At 43.4% G+C, this 20,801-nt stretch overlaps 1 long non-coding RNA gene across 1 annotated transcript; it reads left to right on the top strand.

The window, feature by feature from the left end:
- Positions 1 to 58: 58 nt before the first annotated feature.
- On the top strand, positions 59 to 19,270 carry LOC144689774 (uncharacterized). Its single transcript, XR_013578706.1, has 3 exons — positions 59 to 189; positions 14,923 to 15,015; positions 16,926 to 19,270. It is a non-coding gene; the product is annotated as an uncharacterized LOC144689774 (long non-coding RNA).
- The last annotated feature ends 1,531 nt before the right edge of the window (positions 19,271 to 20,801 follow it).

The raw sequence follows: 20,801 nt of genomic DNA, 5'->3' as shown, positions 1-20,801 counted from the left end.
TGCTCCTTGAACTGCCGCAGTCCTTAATCGTAATGCTGTTACTATAGTGTTAGATTCCAACCCAGTAATGACAAAGGAACAGCAATACGCATCCAAATCAGCCTGGTGTGTGACATGAAGGAGATGTTGTTTTCGGGATACTGCTGCTCATGCAGTTGGTGAGCTTGTGGCGCAGATTGAAATTGGCAGGTATGATGTGGTGGACATCACGGAGACATGGCTGCAAGGGGATCAGGACTGGGAGTGAAATATCCAAGGATATACATCTTATCGAAAAGATAGGTAGGTTGGCAGAGGGGATGGGGTTGCTTAGTTAGTAAGAAATGAAATTAAATCGATAGCAAGAAATGACGTAGGGTCAGATGATGTGGAATCTGTGTGAGTAGAGTTGAGGAACCGCAAAGGTAAAAAAACCATAATGGGAGTTATGTACAGGCCTCCGAACAGTAGTCAGGATGTGGGGCACAAGATACACCAGGAGATAGAAAAGGCGTGTAAGAAAGGCAAGGTAACAGTGATCATGGGGGATTTCAGTATGCAGGTAGACTGGAAAAATCAGGTTGGTAGTGGATCCCAAGAAAAGGAATTTGTAGAATGTCTACGAGATGGCTTTTTGGAGCAGCTTGTGGTGGAGCCCACTAGGGAACAGGCAATTCTAGTTTTAGTGATGTGAAATGAGGCAGATTTGATAAGGGAACTTAAGGTGAAGGAACCCTTAGGAGGAAGTGACCATAATATGATAGAATTTACCCTGCAATTTGAGAGGAAAAAGCTGGAATCAGATGTAACGGTATTACAGTTGAATAAAGGCAACTACAGAGGCATGAGGGAGGAGCTGGCCAGAATTGACTGGGAGATGAGCCCAGCAGGAAAGATTGTGGAACAGCAATGGCAGGAGTTTCTGGGAGTAATTTGGGAGACACAGCAAAAATTCATCCCTAGGAAGAAGAAGCATACTAAAGGAAGGATGAGGCAACCATGGCTGACAAGGGAAGTCAGGGACAGCATAAAAGCTAAAGAGAAAGCATACAATGTGGCGAAGAGCAGTGGGAAACCTGGGGATTGGGAAGCCTATAAAGACCAACAGAGGACAACCAGAAAAGAAATAAGGAGGGAGAAGATTAAATATGAGGGTAAACTAGCCAGTAATATAAAAGAAGATTGCAAGAGTTTTTTTAGATATATAATGGGTAAGAGAGAGGCAAAAGTGGACGTTGGGCCACTGGAAAATGACGCTGGAGAAGTAGTAGTGGGGAACAAAGAAATGGTGGAGGAACTGAATAGGTACTTTGTGTCAGTCTTCACGGTGGAAGACACGAGTAACATCCCAAAAGTTCAAGAGAGGCGGGGGGCAGAGGTGAGTATGGTGGCCATTACCAAGGAGAAGGTGCTAGGAAAACTGAAAGGTCTGAAGGTGGATAAATCACCTGGGCCAGATGGATTACACCCCAGAGTTCTGAAGGAGATAGCTGAAGAGATAGTGGAGGCGTTAGTGGTGATCTTTCAGGAATCACTGGAGTCAGGGAGGGTCCCAGAGGACTGGAAAAACCCTAATGTAACCCCCCTGTTTAAGAAGGGAGTGAGGCAAAAGACGGGAAATTACAGGTTGATTAGCCTGACCTTGGCCGTTGGTAAAATTTTAGAGTCCATTATTAAGGATGAGATTTCAGAATACTTGGAAGTGCATGATAAAATAGGGCAAAGTCAGCATGGTTTCATCAAGGGGAGGTCATGCCTGACAAATCTGTTAGAATTCTTTGAGGAGGTAACGAGTAGGTTAGACAAAGGAGAGCCAATGAATGTTATCTACTTGGACTTCCAGAAGACCTTTGACAAGGTGCCGCACAGGAGGCTGCTCAGTAAGATAAGAGCCCATGGTGTTAGAGGCAAGGTACTAGCATGGATAGAAGATTGGCTGTCTGGCAGGAGGCAGAGAGTGGGGATAAGGGGGTCCTTCTCAGGATGGTGGCTGGTGACTAGTGGAGTTCTGCAGGGGTCAGTGTTGGGACCACAACTTTTCACTTTATACATTAATGATCTAGATGAAGGAACTGAGGGCATCCTGGCTAAGTTTGCAGATGATACAAAGATAGGTGGAGGGACAGGTAGTATTGAGGAGGCGGGGAGGCTGCAGAAGGATTTGGACAGGTTAGGAGAATGGGCAAAGAAGTGGCAGATGGAATACAACGTGGGGAAGTGTGAGGTCATGCACTTTGGTAGGAAGAATAGAGGCATGGACTATTTTCTAAATGGGGAGAGAAATCAGAAATCTGGAGTGCAAAGGGACTTGGGAGTCCTAGTCCAGGATTCTCTTAAGGTTAACTTGCAGGTTGAGTCGGTAGTTAGGAAGGCAAATGCAATGTTGGCATTTATTTCGAGAGGACTAGAATATAAAAGCAGGGATGTGCTGCTGAGGCTTTATAAGTCTCTGGTCAGACCACATTTAGAATATTGTGAGCAATTTTTGGCCCTGTATCTCAGGAAGGATGTGCTGGCCCTGGAGAAGGTCCAGAGGAGGTTCACGAGAACGATCTCAGGAATGAAAGGCTTAACATATGAGGAACGTTTGAGGACTCTGGGTCTATACTCGATAGAGTTTAGAAGGATATGGGGGGATCTGATTGAAACTTACAGAATACTGAAAGGCCTGGATAGAGTGGACGTGGGGAAGATGTTTCCAGTAGTAGAGACTAGGAGAGGAGAGTCCAGGAGAGACTAGGACCCAGCCTCAGAGTAAAGGGAAGACCTTTTAGAACAGAGATGAGGAGAAACTTCTTTAGCCAGAGAGTGGTGAATCTATGGAATTCATTGCCACAGAAGGCTGTGGAGGCCAGGTTATTGAGTGTATTTAAGACTGAGATAGATAGGTTCTTGATTGTTAAGGGGATCAAAGGTTACGGGGAGAAGGCGGGAGAATGGGGTTGAGAAACTTATCAGCCACGATTGAATGGCGGAGCAGACTCGATGGGCCGAATGGCCTAATTTCTGCTCCTATGTCTTATGGTCTTATGGTATTGTCCGATACTGATAAGCTGAGTATTAATGCAACTGGCAAATGTGCATTTTAATGACATGAATAATTTTAAAGGAATAAGAAAATGTATGTTTGCTAAAGTACTACAGGACTTTCAGCCATTCAGGAATTGAATTTATTTTTGCTGCAGTTTTTCATATTGTCAGACCATAAGGGCTTTACCACAATCGAAAAACAAAAGCATCTTTTCTGTGTTCAATATACAGCTGTGACCCGTGAAGCTTACTTTTGAATACTATTGTTGCAGCTTGGATAAAATATTTAAAAACATTTTTGTGTGTTTAGCAGTGATAAACGATGGTTGCAACCTCGCTTTTGCAATCCTGCCAACAGAAAATCAGGTTCATCCTGTTAGTGATTGAATAAATTACTTAGAGAGAGTGCAGTCCAGAAAAATAAATGAGGTCTTGGCCGAATTAGACAGACTGATCAGGTCCTTCCAAAAGTGTAATGCAAGATTGTTACTTCCTTTTCTGAGCACATGCAAAACTAAAGGGAACTTCTGAAAATAACAGTAAAAACAGAAAGTACTGGAAATACTCAGCAGGCCTGGCAGCGTCTGTGGAGAGGTAAACAAAGTTCACATTTTAAGTCGAATATGACTCTTCTTCAGAACTGAAAGAGAGTAGAAAAGTGATTTTTTTTGCCATGTGCCATTTTGAATCTTGTTTTTCACTTATTTGCTTTTGAACAGTGTAGCATTAGGATGTTCAGGGCTGAAAGGGTTCCTGTGTGGGGCTGAAAAACAATACCACCCACATGATGAGCAAAGAGGGAATCACCTAAGGCTCTAGAAGGAGAAAGCTTGTGATTTAGAATGTAGTCTTGTATTTCTGTAAATAGTTATGTTCTTACAATAAACCAGTTATTGTTGAGGCATATCTCTGTCTCCACAATCGTTCCTTAGCCAGTCACAACCAACATACAACATGGTGGCAGCAGTGAAGGACCCTGAAATCTCCGAATATCAACTTTAAAAAATAGTTTGCAAGTTTGACCTGAAAAGAAGGTGCAAAAACTGAAGACTTTGGTAAGATAGTTAGAAAATTGCCATATGAAGATGTAGAGGCCAAGAGGCAGAGAAGAAATCAACTGTTCAGCTTACTAAGGGCTACGCCATAGCACATGGTGGTCCCTGAAAAATCCTGATCCAGCAGCAGATTCAAAGAACCTGGTGACGATCAAGGAAGTGTGAACAAGCCTTGAAAAAAGGCTTAAAAGCTTCAAACTTATGGCATAGTAAGCAGGCAGCACTGGGAGAAATTAAAAGCTGCATTTTAATGAGTGCAGGTTTTGAAACACCCACAGTCCTTTCCCTGCTGCGACCAGGCCATAAAAGTCCACCCAGAGATTCAGCTTGCAACTAATGAGCTTCTCTTACAAGACAGTGTATGTTCAAGGCAAGTTATAAACCACAGCGGACACATTGTCCAGGGCCACAGTCGACCATCCCATGACACAGGATGTTAATCTGGTTGACACGGTCGAGCCTTATTCCAATTTCATGGCAACTCAATTGCCAGTGAGCTCCAAAAGCTACAACAGATACGCCAAGAGCAGATGCAGGATGAAGACTGCATTCGTATCCATCAATACTGCACATTGGCTACAGCAGCGACTCGGTGGAACAGTCATGAAAAGATACTTCGAGCAACGGAAACACTTCATTGTAATTGATGATCTGCTGGTGTACGATGAGCGGTTGGTAATTCTCGCCTCACTCTGACCAGAGATTCTGCAACAAATCCACGAAGGCCACATGGGCATCACAGAGTGTAGAGCACGAGCCCAATCTGCAATGTGGTGGCCAGGAATATCAAGTGCGATTGAAGAGATGATTTCACACTGCCAGGTGTGCGTGCTGCTCAAACCAGTCAAAGGGAGCCCCTTATCCCCATCCACTTCCCAACCAGACCATGGGAATATATGGGAATGGATCCATTTATGTCAATGGGCAAGTCCTTCCTCATCATTGTCGATTACGTCTCCAGGTGGATTGAAGTGAAGCATTTGCACACAACAACCAGAGTCAGTTATTAGGTCATTGAAGGAAGTCTTCGCAACATATGGCATTCCAGACCAGGCGATGTTTGACGTTGGCCCACAATTCGCTAACAGCGACTTCACCCATTTCGCTGAGAACTACAGATTCCAACACCTCACCAGCTCCCTGAGGTGTCCTCAATCCAACAGTGAGGTGGAAAGGGGCATCCTCACTATTAAAACCCTTTTGAAGAAGAACAAGGATTTTCCAATGGCACTTGTAACATACAGGTCTACTCCACTGCAGTGTGGACTGGCACCATCAGAGCTGCTGATGGACAGAAAGCTTCATATTCAGTTTCCCATGCTGCCCAATAAATTAATCCCAGGGTTAGCAGTCCAGGACCGTCAGGAGGTTCAGCAGAAAGAACAGTCCTACAGAAAACAACAATCCTCCACTTGCAATAGGAGATACCATATCAGAAACCTGCCCAGGCTGAACAAAAGAGACAAGGTTTGGATAAGAGTCCTAGGCAGAGAAGGCATCATCATCAACAATGATCTTACTTAACACATATCCCAGAAGGCATGATACGAAGGAACAGGAGAAATCTTATCCTCGTGCCTCAAGGTGAATCTTCCATTATATATTTGGGAGAACCAGATGTTGAGAGTCAAACTGACAATGCACCAGATAATGCAACTCTTACCGAAAACCAACCAAGTCAAAGCAAAGAAGTCCAAGAGGAGGCCATCGATCTTCCAAGCTTCACAAGGACATGGTCAGGGAGACTTGTGAAACCTCCAGACCGATTAAACCTATGAAGTCAGGGTCTTAGGGGGAGATGGGTTAGTATGTAAATATAAATGTAAAAATATATTTGGACAAAGGCTTGGAAAGAGATGTAATATTATGGTCTTCAGGTCTGAAAGGGTTAATGTTTGGGACTGGAGAAGCAGTACCACCCACATGACGATGAAAGAGGAAGTCACATGACTAAGACTCTAGAAGGAAAAAGCTTATGGCATAGTCTGCATAATACCTGTAGTCTTGTATATCTGCAAATAGTTATGTTCTTAAAATAAACTAGTTATTGTTTAGCCATATCTATGTCTCCACAATCGTTCCTTAGCCAGTCACAACCAATGCACAACAGACAGAGCTGTTCATTGGCATTTACTCACTTGGACCAATGCTTTGTCTCTTTACTACAACCATTACCATTTCCTTTACCTTTTTTTCCAGAATGTATTTGTCATTTAATCTCTCCCGCCCCCTACCCTATCCCAGACCTTCCCTTTTGTTCTTCGTCCCCCATCCCCATTCCGATGGCATGAGAACCATCACATTTCTACCCTCCTTCAGTTCTGAAGTGCAGCCATATTTGGCTCAAATCATTAACTCTGTTTCTCTCTCCACAGACACTGCAAGACCTGCTGAGTAATTCCAGCACTTTCTGTTTTTATTTCTGATTTCCAGCATCTGCAGTATTTTGCTTTTATTCTGAAAAAAAAAGTTGTTCACAAAGATATATAAAAATGAAGGGCACTATTCAGTTGGTCTCACTCACTCTTCAAGAGCTTATGGTGGTCCTGTGATTCAAGAGGTTGTACCTCCAAGTCTGGCTGAGAAGAGCATACCAGGCATTGATCAGCCCTGAATACACATTATGCCAACTTATATTTATCCCCACGTGCTTTGGAGCAGTGGCATGGATTTAAATTTTCTACACTGTTTACTATCCTACTATAAGATCCCACTTCAGTTTCCTCTGTCCACGGCTGAAGATATTCTAGGCCATCTCATGACTCATTGCATCTAACAGCTTCCAGGGTTTGGATGTTTCTACTGTGTCTCAATGACCTGAGCTGAATACATGTTCATAAAACATGTGCGCTTATGATTTTAGGAAAGTGCCCATCATCCCTTACTGTCATGATGACATTGGACCATTGTCTTGATGAGTATCCTCAATGGGCTGATGAGAAAAAAAGACATGTTCATTGTGAAACGATAGCCCAGGCTATGACAGTATTGGAGGTGCAGGGACGAAGTGGGTGTTGATCCATCTAGCCCCAATTCCCCCCTCCCCTTCTGAATTTAGGGTTAGGGTTAGGGTTAGCGTTAGGGTTAGGGAAGGGTTAGGGTCAGGGTTAGGAGCGTGGGACCAGGGAAATTTAAACTTTCTGGCCACACTTGAATGCGCCAACACTGATACCCCCTCTAGGCTGGCAGAAATAGTTTAACACAGGTAGGCTGGATTGGAAACTCGTGAGGGCGGAGATCAGACCCCTGCTAAGGAACCAAGAAAAGAGCAGGAAAGTGAAGGGGGTGGTGTGGAATTAGTAAAATTCAAGATTGTGGAGGGGGTGAGATGTACGAATGTATCCTTGTGGAGTTGGGAGGAGCACTTTTGTTCCTTCTCACTCACACAGGCCGTTCAAAGTGCAAAACAAAACTACCAGGGTCTCTTTTTGGCCAAGATGCCGCCTGCTGCAAACTGACTGGTCTGAAATTGTGCGGGAAATTACCAGGGCACAACTTTGCCATTTCAATGAAGCCCTCGCTTCCATGAGTTGGGAAAGCACGGCCTTCCATGCCTGATTACAGATTAAGTTAAGTTAAGCATTTTAATGCCACGTCTGCACTGTTCCTAATGAGCAAGGTTGTAAAAATAGCCACCTTAAGCAATGATGTCTTCTTTTGCTCCTAGTAGAAAGATCAGGTCAAGATTTGAATCCATAAAAATGTAATTTTATATTTGATCCTCTGCTTACAAATTGTTTTGTGCAATGATTTTAAGAAGATCTCATTATTGAGATCAGTTCTATAGATCTTCCAAGATCACTTCGGCAGGACTTTGGCTTATAACTAAATCATGGGCTGGATTTTATGGCCCCCTGGCAGTGGGTTGGCAACTGGGGGGGTGGGAGCCTATAAATACCATGGATGCTGTAGCCTCCACATACCTGCCCCTGCTGCAATTTTGCCAATTAGTGGCCATGTAAGGGCTTCATGTACCGCTGCTGGGATTTAACCAGCGGCAGGAGAGGCCCATGCCAAGCATCCAGCCTGGCACTTTTCACTGTGCAGGCTGGTGGTGGACAAGGGTGGGTGGGTGCCTCCTTAATGGGCCCCCTAAGCCCATCAGAGGAACCCACCCAAGGTCTCCCCTAGACTTACCTCTGGTCCTGACTCCATTGCACCATACCTCACTGCGCTGCAGTACTGGTGGTGGTCACCACTCCCAAGTGGCACTGCCGGAACTGGAGAGTTGGAGAGTGGCCTGGCCTCTGATTGGTCAGCAGCTCCCTTCAGCAGGACTTCCTGTTGTTTCCAGTTGGCCATTAAATGGCTTTTGGACGAGCCCACCAACTGGAAGCGAGACCACTGGTCCAAAACTACGCCCCACACATCTGTCATAAGGCAAATGTTCTGTGGAAAACTACATAAAAACCACACCCTACTCAGAATAAACTGCAGGAAGTGATGGGCAGGAAACTGCTTGAGTGCTAGGTTTCAGCTTAATATCATTTTCCCACAAAACAATAGTGACTGCACTCCAGCTGCACGCAGCTCCTTGGGACGTTTCGACAACAACAACAGGATTTTCAGCAAGATAATGTAGACTTCTCCTCTCCACAGCAAAGTGGCCAAAGGTTATCAAAATTTGGCAAATGATCTTGATTTTTAGCAATTTACCAACTGTTATGGTTTACAGTCATAGTGTTCCCCTTTAAATAAATACTCTGGCCCCAAAAGCTGGCATGGTTTGCCCCGGTATGTCGTTGTGGGATCAGTCGGTGAAAGGCCAACTGAACCTACTGGGGGAGGCAGTGGCATAGTGATATTGTCACTGGCCTAATAATCCAGAGACTCAGCGTGATGCTCTGGGGACCCAGGTTTGAATCCCACCATGACAGATGGTGGAATTTGAATCCAATAAAAATCTGGGATTAAAAGTCTATTGATGACCATGAAACCATTGTCAATTGTTGTAAAAATCCATCTGATTTGCTGATGCCCTTAGGGGAAGGAAATCCTTACCTGGTCTGGTCTGGCCTACATGTGACTCCAGACCCACAGCAATGTGGTTGACTCTTAAAAAATGCCCTCTGAACAAGGGCAATTAGAGATGGGCAATAAATGCTGGCCTAGCCAGCGACGCCCACATCCCGTGAACAAATAATAAAGAAAGAACGCGAGGGGATCGGTTGCATTGGGTCTGTGCCATTTCCAGAATATTCCGGCATGCCCTACAGAGTGGGGTGTTCCTATGAACATGAACTACAGTGGTTCAAGAAGGGGGATCATCACTGCTGCCTTCTCAAGGGCAATTAGGGATGGGGGCAATAAATGCTGGTCTAGCCAGTGACATCCGCATCCTGTGAATGAATAAATAAAGAAAAAGATGCCAGAGTTCGGGATAACCTATGCTTAGGCAAGATGATGGCATAATGGTAATGTCACTGACTGATAATAGTGTCCTAGGCTAATGCTCTGGAAAACTAAGTTCAAATCCCACCACAAAGGAGTTTAAATTCAATTAAAAAAATATCTGGAATTGAAAGCTAGTCTCAGTAAGATAACCATTAACCTATCATTGCTTATTGGAAGAACCCATCTGGCTCATTAATGCCCCTTAGGGAAGAAAATCTGAAGTCCTTACTTGGTCTGGCCTACATGTGACTCCAGACCCACAGCAATGTGGTTGACTCTTAACTGCTCCCTGAAATGGCCTAGCAAGCTACTCAGTTCAAGAGCAATGGGCAACAAATCCTGGGCTTGCCAGCAACGCCCACATCACATGAAAGAATATATTCTTTCCTTCAACTGGCTCAGTCACGACCTTTTTTTAAAATATTCATTCATGGGACGTGGGCATCACTGGCTAGGCCAGCATTTATTGTCCATCCCTAACTTTAAGAGTCAACCTCACTGCTGTGGATCTGGAGTCACATGTAGGCCAGACCAGGTAAGGACACCAGATTTCCTTCCCTAAAAGATATTAGTGAACCAGATGGGTTTTTACAACAATCGACAATGGTTTCATGGTCATCATCAGACTTTTAATTCCAGATTTTAATTGGATTCAAATTTCACCATCTGCCATGGTGGATTCAAACGTGGGTCCCCAGAGCATTACCCTGGAGAGAATTTTTGGCTCGGCGAGTGGGGGTGGGGCTTGCTCGCCGAGGTGTAAAATGACGCGGGGTGACATCGGGTGTGCGTCCCAACGTCACCGCGCATCATTTAGATTTTCAGTTCGGCGGGCGCGCAGGCAAGTTGGCTGCGCACCTGCCGAATTGTCAAAGGCCTGTTAAGGCCATTAATTAACTAATTAAGGTTATTGAGAAAGCTGCCTGTCCAACCTTAAGGTTGGCGGGCAGGCGAAGAGCCCAGGCGGCCTTCGCATTTTTCATGGAACCTCATCCACGGGCGGGATGAGGTTTCATGAAGGGCTTATAAATTAAATAAACTTTTTCATTCAAGTTCGTTGACATGTCCCAGCTCATGTGACACTGTCACATGAGGGAACGTCTTAAATTTATTTTTATTTATTAAAATTTTTAAAACTTAAAACTTATCAACTTATCTCCTCTGTGTCTCAGGGAGATTTCTGCGCTGTTTTGCGTGCATGCGCAGAAGAGCGCACTCCCAACTCAGGGAACCCCCCCCCCCCCCAGTCTGCACAGGGAGCGCACAGTGCTTCCAACTGCACGTCATGCTGGGTGGGCCTTAACTGGCGCCCGCGCCCAACCCACGCACAACCCCCCCAAAGGGGGGGAAAATTCTTTCCCTTGGGTCTACTGGAATACTAGACTAGTGACAATACCACTATGCCACCGCCTCCCCCTATTTATTTATTGTGTGCCACAGTAGTGGACGTCGTACCCAAAAGTCCTCAAATTTAATCCTGGAAAATTTGCCAGGGCTCTGCCCTCCTGGTGCTAATCCTGCTGGATCTTGGTCAGGGGGTGCAGGGGTGACTTCAGCCGTTGGCATTGGTTAGACAGGCACAAAGTCCCTTATGGGGATATCTTCAACACTCTTGTCACTTGCAGCCAAAACGTCCAGTCTACACCCACCGTTGCAGCTTTTTCCTGCTCCTCCCAAATCTCCATTCCAGTATTTATTTTGAAAATTTTCTTTTCTTTGGCATGCAGAATTGGGGGTCCAAACTTTTCGTCTACCCAGGACTTGCCCCCACCAATACTGTAGATGCCATCTGGAGGCCGGTACACCTTATCTCACCCAGTGTACCAGCCTCCAGTAGCCTGCTGGTTCTTGACCAAAGAAAGGATATTAAAACAAGCTTGCATTTATATAGCACCTTTCACACCCTCAGGATATCCCAGAGCATTTTACAGAAAAGAAAGAACACTTTGAAGTGTAGTCACTGTTATAATGAAGGAACCATGACAGCCAATTTGCACACAAAAATGTCTCACACACAATAAAGAAATGAAATAAATGAATGATTAATCAGTTTTAGTGATAGTGATGAAGGGATCAAGGTTAGCTTGGATATTGGAAACTCCTCTGCTCATCTTTCTCTCTTGGGACCTTGAATGTCCACCTGAAAGGACAGATACAAACAGCCGAGTTTTAGCAACTCAGCTGAAACATGCCATATCCAACAGTGCTGCACTCCCTCAGTACCAGATCATATGAGCCCAAGCCTCTCTTGTGGAGCTTGGACCAATGTTTTACAGACACAGAGGCATCATTGAGCCAAGGCTGACTAAGCCAGGCAAGCGGAAACTCCTGGGGTAATTCATCCCTAATCGTGGTTTCTCCCACTCCCTTTGACAAGTTGCCCGGTAAGGAGTGAACAGAGATTTCGGGAAGCTGCTTCGGGAGCTGCTTCAGGAAGTGGAAGACAAATGGAGAAGCCCCTGCGGATTTTTGAAGTTTGTTAGACCGAATCACATGAGGCCTTCAGAAGGGTGAAAGTGAGGGTTCCAGACTAGACCCGTGGCCTGGATCGGTGAAGAGAGGGAGAATTCTTTCCGAAATTCTCTCAATTGGCCCCAGGTTAGGGTCGAGGAGGGGACCTGGGTAATTCCCATTCCCTCCCTCCACCCCATTAAGAGTGGACATGCTGGATTTTCCAAAGACAGGCTTGAAGAGGTGTTTGGAATTAGGTGCCCTCCCATAGAATCCATTGGGTTCATGTCCTGAGGATCCTTGTGGCCAACAAACCTCAAACAGGAAGCCATTATATCTGATGTCAACATCTGCATGTGCAAGATATGCTTGGAAAGGTTTAAACATTATGACTTATTATTAATTGGCTAAAAGACCAAAAGAAAACATATATCAGATTTTAATCTGGAACTCCTCCACCTGCAAAAAACACTTGCTGCAATAACTCAAACCAAATAAAGTGCTGTCAGTAGTGGGTACATATAATTTAATCATACTCAATAAATCAAGAGTTTTGTAAGCCAGCTACATAACTGCTTTTTTCATTCCTAAACCTCAATTGTAAGCCCCCACCCCCACCACCACTCCTCTCCATGCTCAGGGCGAATGGAACATTTCAGGGTTTAAAATATTGGCAGTGTGGCACTCAATAGATGCACATGCCCGATGTCACCAAAGAAACCTGGTACCACAGGGGGAAGGTCAGGAAAAGGGCCAGAAGATCAGTTCATTTAATTCTTTTTAAAGGTTTTCCTGTGAGCATTTCTGCTCCTCTGGTCTTCACAAGGTTTCCTTGGACCTAATTTGCCCTGGCTTCTGATGCTTGTCAAGGACACGTTGCCCACTCCACCACATTCATTTCCCTTGCTGCAGCCGGTTTCTTTAGGCATCCAGTTGCAGCCTCCAGCTATGTTTGCCCACTCCCATCCACTGCAGCCATGCCATTGATCACCAGGTTTGGGTGGGAGTCAGGTCTGACTTATTAAAATGAAACCTGGAATTTCAAATGGCGCAGGCTTCATGTTGGTGGGCCTGATGATCATCCTGCTGGCCACACAACTCCAGTTAAAATATGGTAAGTAATTTCCTTTCCTTTCCTCCTCCCTTGAACATCCTCATCCTCTCATTCAAATCCCTCCTTGACCTTGCCCCTTTCTACTTCTGTAACCTCCTACAGCCCTCCAAGAAATTTACATTCCTCCAATTTTGACCTCTTGAACATTCCCCACTTCCTACCATTTGAGATTGTGCAGTTGGCTATCTAGGCACTAAGTTCTGGAATTCTCTTCCCTGTTTACCTCACCACCTCTCTATCTTCCTCTAAGATATTCCTTATCTGCCTCTTTGATCAAGTATTTGATCACCTGCCATTAATATCTCCATGCTTGGCACATAGTGACTTTTTTTGTCTGAGAACAGTGCTGTGAAGCACCTCAGGACATTTCACCATGTTAAAAGAGCTAAGTAAATGCAAGCTGTTGGTGTAGATGTAGAGCATCTCCATTGAGATCAATCCGCTCTCTATGCATGTACACTTTGACTGAATTCTATTCCTTTTCCTAGCTCAGGAGTGCTGAGGTCAATTAGAATGACGGTGGTGCTGAAAAGTACTAACACAGCACATGCATGGGATTGAATCTGGTCTGGAGTATGTTGCTCTATATGATTAATATAACCCTTGCGATGGTTTCACTCTTCCATAAAGACTGAAGTTCACAGGTTTGATTCGTGGTCTGTGCTGAGTTAACTGGTCTCAGCTGAGACTGTGTCTGGAGAATTACATGGAACAATTTTAACCTAACCGCCCATCGTTGGGAAACTGACAGGATTGAGTGCAATGTTGGTTTTACACTCCACCTGGTTTTATACTTTGTTGAAGCCCACAGTAATATTGGATGGAATGTAAAACCAACCTTCCACCAAGACCCTGTGGGTCACCCAAGAGGAGGATTAGGTTAAAATTTACCCTATTTCCCTCAGTTGTCTTGGATTCAGGAGATGGGAAATAAATCAATCCAGTTTCTTACTCGAGACTGGTATCCAGTGCTGCATGTACAAGTACAGATTGGTAAGTCAACATCAGTTTGTCCAGTCATTTCAGAATTTATTAAGCAACCTGTACATTTTGAGAATATGCACAGGGATTCCACAATAAGCATCTGTTCAGAGCTATATGACTATCTGCCAAGCTACTCACCATAATGGAGGGCATGGCCACACAAAGGCTTTCAGCAGTGCAGTAGCCTCAGCCAAGGAAATATTCTTCAGCTGATGGTCTGAAGACTTGGAGCTCTAATCCAAAGTAGTCTTCTCTGCATTCAATATGTAGGAAGTCAAGCACGTAGCTAAAGGTGCTGTCTACATGCTTTACAACTCTTGTCCATTGATTGGGTCCTTGATTAGACATGTCTGCTGTCTCATGGATGGAGCTTCTTCTGCCAATGGCAGCTACTGCCTGCATTTCTCAGTGACAAGGAAAGAGCAAAATCGTATAAGTTGCAACAGGGAACAATAAATCTGGGTATTTTAGTCACATTGTACAGTCTACTTTCTTTATTTGTGTTCTTTCTTCTCCAAAACCAACAGGTAGAGAGGGACACCCGCTGATCCTATTAAAGTTGAGCTCAAATACCGTTCCCTTAGCTAACACCAACAGATGACAAATGTGTTGCAGCACGAAGGAGGTGATAACAGTTGCAATAAAGAAAGCAGTTGCACCAGGAAATAATCAATGTCTACAATAGCTGATAGCTGCTATTTGATGTAATTAGCAAGCATCATTGAACAGGAATCAAATGGCTGAATGGGCCAATAACCCAGTATTTTCAGTCACTCACTGCTCAATTTTTTAAAAATGGAAGTTAGAAAACTTAGACAGGCTGTGACTAATAAATCAGACAGCAATAACAGGGAGGACATTTGTTTTGTAAGGGGTTGCTACACAGAGATGTTACTTTTACTTCTATGCCCATAGATTGGGGAGGACCTATGGTGAAATCATGTGCCTAGCACTATCTCAATCACACACAGTGCCCTGCCGGAGGGATATTTGTTCCACACTTGAAAGGTATTTTAAGTCTAAACAAAACAATGATATGTGAAGGGGTTTTAAGACAATAAAGTGCAGCTAGCTGTGCTAATTCTGATAGACAACCATCTGTCTCTCTTTCAATTCCTCCAGTCAGTGTGTGATTAGAGACAACAGCAAGCACACAGAGCTTAGTACAGCCTGCCCTAATCATAATACATTGACGGATTTGTGTTTGAAAAGTACATATACGCTTCCAGGAGTTAGCTAACTGCCATGCTGGAGTGCCAGATATGTTCAGTTCCTTTTATCGATGGATTATAAAATATGATTGGTGAACAAAGAGACTTCATGAAGCTGAGTATCATCAAGAATGTTTATGCAATGTATATTACAGTGCACATTTTCCCCATCTTTTCTGAAAATTATAGTTGCACTTCAAACATTGGATAGTAGGCAATAACATTTCTCTAAATCCTGTACCTCTGACTTCAGAGGTCATTTTACCTGTGCTTGTTATTTCTTGAAGCCATCGACCTTTGTTTCTCTGGAGCCTCTGGTGGCTCAGTGAGTTTACCCAATGAGGAGCCGAGTTCACAGGTCTTGTGCTGAGCTAGTTGACCTCAGCCGGGATAGTAAGGGCACTACAATTATCTTGTGGCCCAGGTTAGATACCCACCTGAAAGATACCTGACTAAAACATTTGCAGATGTTTCTGCTAGATGACACCACTATACAAATGCAAGTTTTGCTGTAGTAAAGTATTTTCATAAGTAGGATGAGCTGTACAATAGACAATGGACAAAGCTGCAACCAATGCTGCTGTAGTGTGTCAAATACTGGTAACTAAATATCAGGGCTTGGAGTTTCCACTAAATTGAACATTTTTTACCCCAAGACAGTCAACCAAAGCGCAAAAGATCAAAGAATTTCAAGTGCAAGTTACGTTCAATGTTAATTGAACTTGCGCTAGTTTAAAAAACATTGTACTAGAAGCAGTCCTGACCATGATGAAGTAATCATTGTTGCAAGTTTCCTCTAATTGTGCCTGTTAATGGGCTTTCCAAGAAGCTCTTAAGTTGAAGATTCAAGGACACTAAAGGGCACCTTTTTTAAGCTTTATTTTAACATTTACTAAGAAACTGATGTCAGTACACCAAGATAACTAGTACATGGTTTTGTGTAGTTTTATAAAGCTATTTTCAGTTATTTAAAATTGGGTTATTGATAATATAAAATCAACAATATCCAGGCTTGTGCTGACAAGTGGCAAGTAACATTCACGTCATAAAAGTGCCAGGCAATGACCATCTCCAACGAGACAGAATCTAACCATTGCGTTTTGAAATTCAATAGCATTACCACTGCTGAATCCCCCACTATCAACATCCTGGGAGTTACCGTTGACCAGAAACTGAACTGGAATAGCCATATAAATACTGTGGCAACAAGAGCAGGTCAAACCTTCACCATATATCTGACTGCTGGGGACCATCTTGCACATCTGTGCTAGTGGCCTCTTGCCGTCAAATTCCCCCTCCTGCTCACCGGTCAGACACTGATTCATGCCGGGTTTGGGTGAAGGTTGGAGCCTGAAAATGGAAATAAGGCTCGAGAGTTAAAATTTCTCCTGACCTCGATATGTGAGTTTGTCAATCTTCACCCTGCACCCCCTCATCACCCATCCAGTACAGCAATCCCGCACAAAGTTGAAATCCTAGCTGGTGTTTTTATAATAATTCCACTAACTGTTTCTAATTTGAAGCAGGTTTACAATCATCAGTATCAAGTTAAAATGCCTACCTTGTATTGAAGCTAATATGTCGGAAGGGGGTGAAATCTCAGTACTTATGTCCATCAGGGTTGGGTGTCAATGTGATCACTGCACATCCACTTCTGAACTAAATTAATAGTGATCTTCTCATTTGGGTCTTTTTTGTCTGTACCAGCCTATCTTCCAGACAGAGGAGATAGGGTTGCATGAACATGTGAAAAAGTACAAGATAAGACCACCTTGTCTATCCACAACATCTCAACGGAGGCCTACATGTTTCAACAACTTTCCTCTTCCTCAACTGTCACGCATGCTCCTGGGAGAGGCAACAAATACGGAGGAAGTAAATACAGCCAACTTAGAAAAATACTCTTCAAATTCCAAAGGCAATCAATTAAGCAACCTCCAGTCAATACTACTCACAGATGGGTGTTAGTTGAAGCATTGAGCTCCAAAATGGCACTGCTTGCATCAAATCAGCATTGCACTCTGATGTCATGATCTGCCTGCTCTGCATGTTTCCAGCTCATGCTAACACCTGCATCAATATGGCATCCAGCTCAATTCATCCCACAAGTGTAAGCATGTGCTGTGGAGGCCATTTTGGAGCTTTAAGGGCATTCAGAACCAAACAACTGGCACTACTGAGCCTAATTTCTCACCCTCAATCTTCGCATGTAATATAACTAAAGAAGGCTTTGGTATCACTGCTACATCTATTTATAATCCTGTTTTCCATTGATCTTTTGGCTGAGCTGAAAGATTTCATTATCCTTAACTGTGCCATACATCTTCCTTTTAATATGAGGCACATCCTTGGCTTCTTTTTCCTGAAGTATTGGCTTGACAGCCCTTCATTTATCATTTATACTGTATTTATCCCTACCTCCTATCATCCCCTACTCAACCGTATCCAAATCCTAGCTAATTCTCACAAATTTAGATCTTCTGAAACCTAATACTAGCATTAAATTATCTGCAGCAGTAATTTGGCCAATCAACTTAAATCTGATAATGTTATGATCATTGTTACCAGATGTTCCCCCACAATGCATCTGTGGACCCAAGTTCCAGCAAAAGTCAATGCCCTCAGGAAAGAGGAAATCATTGCCAAAATCATCTGATTTAATGTTTTAAGGTGAAAGCCTACCATGAGTAATAAAAATAGGGAATATTTAGACTAGTGGTCACATAAGGTCAAAATCAGACACAGGTTTAAAACCCACTCCTGGCTTTATTTGGTCAGCTTTACTCATAAAGATATTTTAAAAATTTCTCATCTGAAACATCTGCCATATATCTGCGGACACACTTTTTTAGAGAATACAGGGTTGAATGTCTGGATGGGTTTTGCTGATTTTCTGCCATAATTTCAGTGGAAGATCTGCGGAAACCTTGAAGACATAATTAAATGCTGTTAATACAATTTCTCTAGGGTTTTGGCAGACCTTTGAACAAAGCAATGGCAGCAATTAGAAGAAACTCCACAGAGGGTCAACCCCTATGCCAAACTGTGACCGAGCCACAATTAACAAAGTTCCAGTCCCACTGACTGTTACGACCACATGAGGAGGGGTAAAAGTTGAGTCCCCTAATTTACCACCCCAGGTGTGACAGTAATAGGGTTAGTTGTGAATTTAGCGAATATGTGCTTTGCCGATATTGCAGGAGTCCCACTATGCATGCTTTCAGATTATAAAGAATCGATCAGACAGGTTTTCTGAGTTTAAATAAAGAATGAGATAAGTTTATTGACCCTACTTCCCGAATTAAAAAGAAACTAGGTAAATCATAACCTTCATTCATAGCCACTCACACTCTATGGGCCCCACACACACAATAATATAGATGGTAGAATAAAAGGATAGACTTCAAGATACTTTACAGTTAACTGTCCTTTGGCTGGTCTTGATGTGGTGATTCATGCTGCAGTTGTTTTGTTCAATTGTAGTTGTATGGAGCAGATTTCGACATTCAATTCCCAAAAGATATTAGTCTGTTGTAGATTTCTCTTCTCAGGATGGTTACTCTGCAATAACCATGCGCAATACTTCTGAGAGAGATCCATGGCTCTTGCAGCCTTTCAGTATATTCTTCCGATCTCTGCTCTGACTTGATAAAAACAGTTTTTAAAAAGCCTTGCGGGCTGTAAATTCCAGAGTAATTCAATTACCATTTCTACTATAATCATTGTGTTGTAGAACAGGTAATTATATTTTTTGATATCTCAACTCAGTAACTTTTGAGGAGCAATAGTGTAAAGGTCAATAGGAGATGGGGTCTTTCACACTCCCTGGTGGAGTTGCGGGGGGGGGAGGTGGGGGGGGAGTGGTCAGTGCTTGAGAGTCCCTTCCTTTTCATCCCACTTAGGGGTAGAAAACAAAGCTCTATATTTAGCTGGCTGGCAGTCTTTCCATTTTCTTAATGGGATTACAGTTTATTAAAAATCCAGCCAGAAAAAAGGCATTAGAAACTGTATATTTTTCTTTCAAATAAAATCCTCATAACAATGACCTTGAATATTTTGTGTTTTGGAGTTCTTTTTCAGAACACTATTGTTGTGAGCTGTGTTTTGACCTGTTTGTACTGGGTTCCCACTCATGTCAAGCATCTCGGGATGTTTTACTACGTTAAAGGCACTTCACATTTACAAGGTGTTGTTATTCATGGCAACGATCCAATTTACAATCTCCATTGTGACTTTGCTGTGATCTATCTACCAATTTACCAGAGGTTACTGAGATATGTTTAATTGATGACTTAGGGCATTGACGGCCAAATCCTAGAAGTTACTCTTGCATTGCATGAGGGATAACTTTGAGTCAATAAAATGAGGTGCATCTGTTAGCACAGAGATAAAAACAAAAAGCTAAAAGCTACTGCGGATGCTGGAAATCCAAAACAAAAACAGGATTACCTGGAAAAACTCAGCAGGTCTGGCAGCATCGGTGGAGAAGAAATCAGTTAACGTTTCGAGTCTTCATGACCCTTCGGCAGAACTGAGTATAGTTAGGAGAAAGGTGAAATATGACCAGCTTATATTTCACCTTTCTCCTAACTATACTCAGTTCTGCCGAAGGGTCATGAAGACTCGAAACGTTAACTGATTTCTTCTCCACCGATGCTGCCAGACCTGCTGAGTTTTTCCAGGTAATTCTGTTTTTGTTTTGCATCTGTTAGCAGTTATGTGTAAAATCGGCAGAAGTAATATATTTGGGAGCCCAGCTGGAGAAACATTGGTCATTGATTACTGGAGCACTTGCAACATTCCTATTTTGCTTTACACCTGGACAGAGCTACAGTTGCATTTGACAACTGAGTGTCTGTGAGACTACAGGAATTACACTGACCACGCCCACAGTGAGAGGCTGTAAGCAACAGCTGTGTGATTCCCAATGTGCAGCCCTTTGTTTCCAGTTATAATGAAAGAGGAGGAGGAGCAGAGTGGAGGAAATGATGTTGAACAAGATAGTAACACCACTCACCACTCTCTGTAAGTATTCACAGGCCATGCAAATCCTATGAGCACCTTAGTAAGGGGCTCTGCATGAAAACTTGCATCAACAATGAAGAGTTGTGCCAGCTACCTGCAGCCAGAATTATTTGCCTGAACACCACAAGCAACGAAAAGCAAGAACTACACTAGATTTTTATGCCACCATCTTATTGGTTTCTTTCACTCAATATCCACATTGTGTGCGTCTGTTGCTGGAGCGCTCACAAATTGATCTCTGACCCTGCAGATGTTCCTTCGATAGTCTCCTTTTCAGGTGAGTGCTCACAAGTTCTTGGTCTCACAACTCTGAACCCACAAGCAGTTTTTTCCTTGTCCTTCACCAAGAGGTTTCACCCACTCAATATACTTCCAGTTCTATGCTCTCTGAATCACCCAGTGCCAAGCCTCATTGACACTATCTAATTCCCCCAGATGACACCATCTGAATTGGTATGCTGGAGGGAGAAAATAATTTATGTCAGTTTGAGGCCGCAAAATGTGGACTAGGAACTTGGTCCAGGAACTCCTGTGTGACCTTGTCCTTTTCACCCTCTT

Source organism: Cetorhinus maximus, chromosome 14 (assembly GCF_964194155.1).
Source record: "Cetorhinus maximus chromosome 14, sCetMax3.hap1.1, whole genome shotgun sequence".
In the NCBI taxonomy this organism is placed as follows: Eukaryota; Metazoa; Chordata; class Chondrichthyes; order Lamniformes; family Cetorhinidae; genus Cetorhinus; species Cetorhinus maximus.
This window is presented reverse-complemented; position numbering and strand designations above follow the sequence as displayed.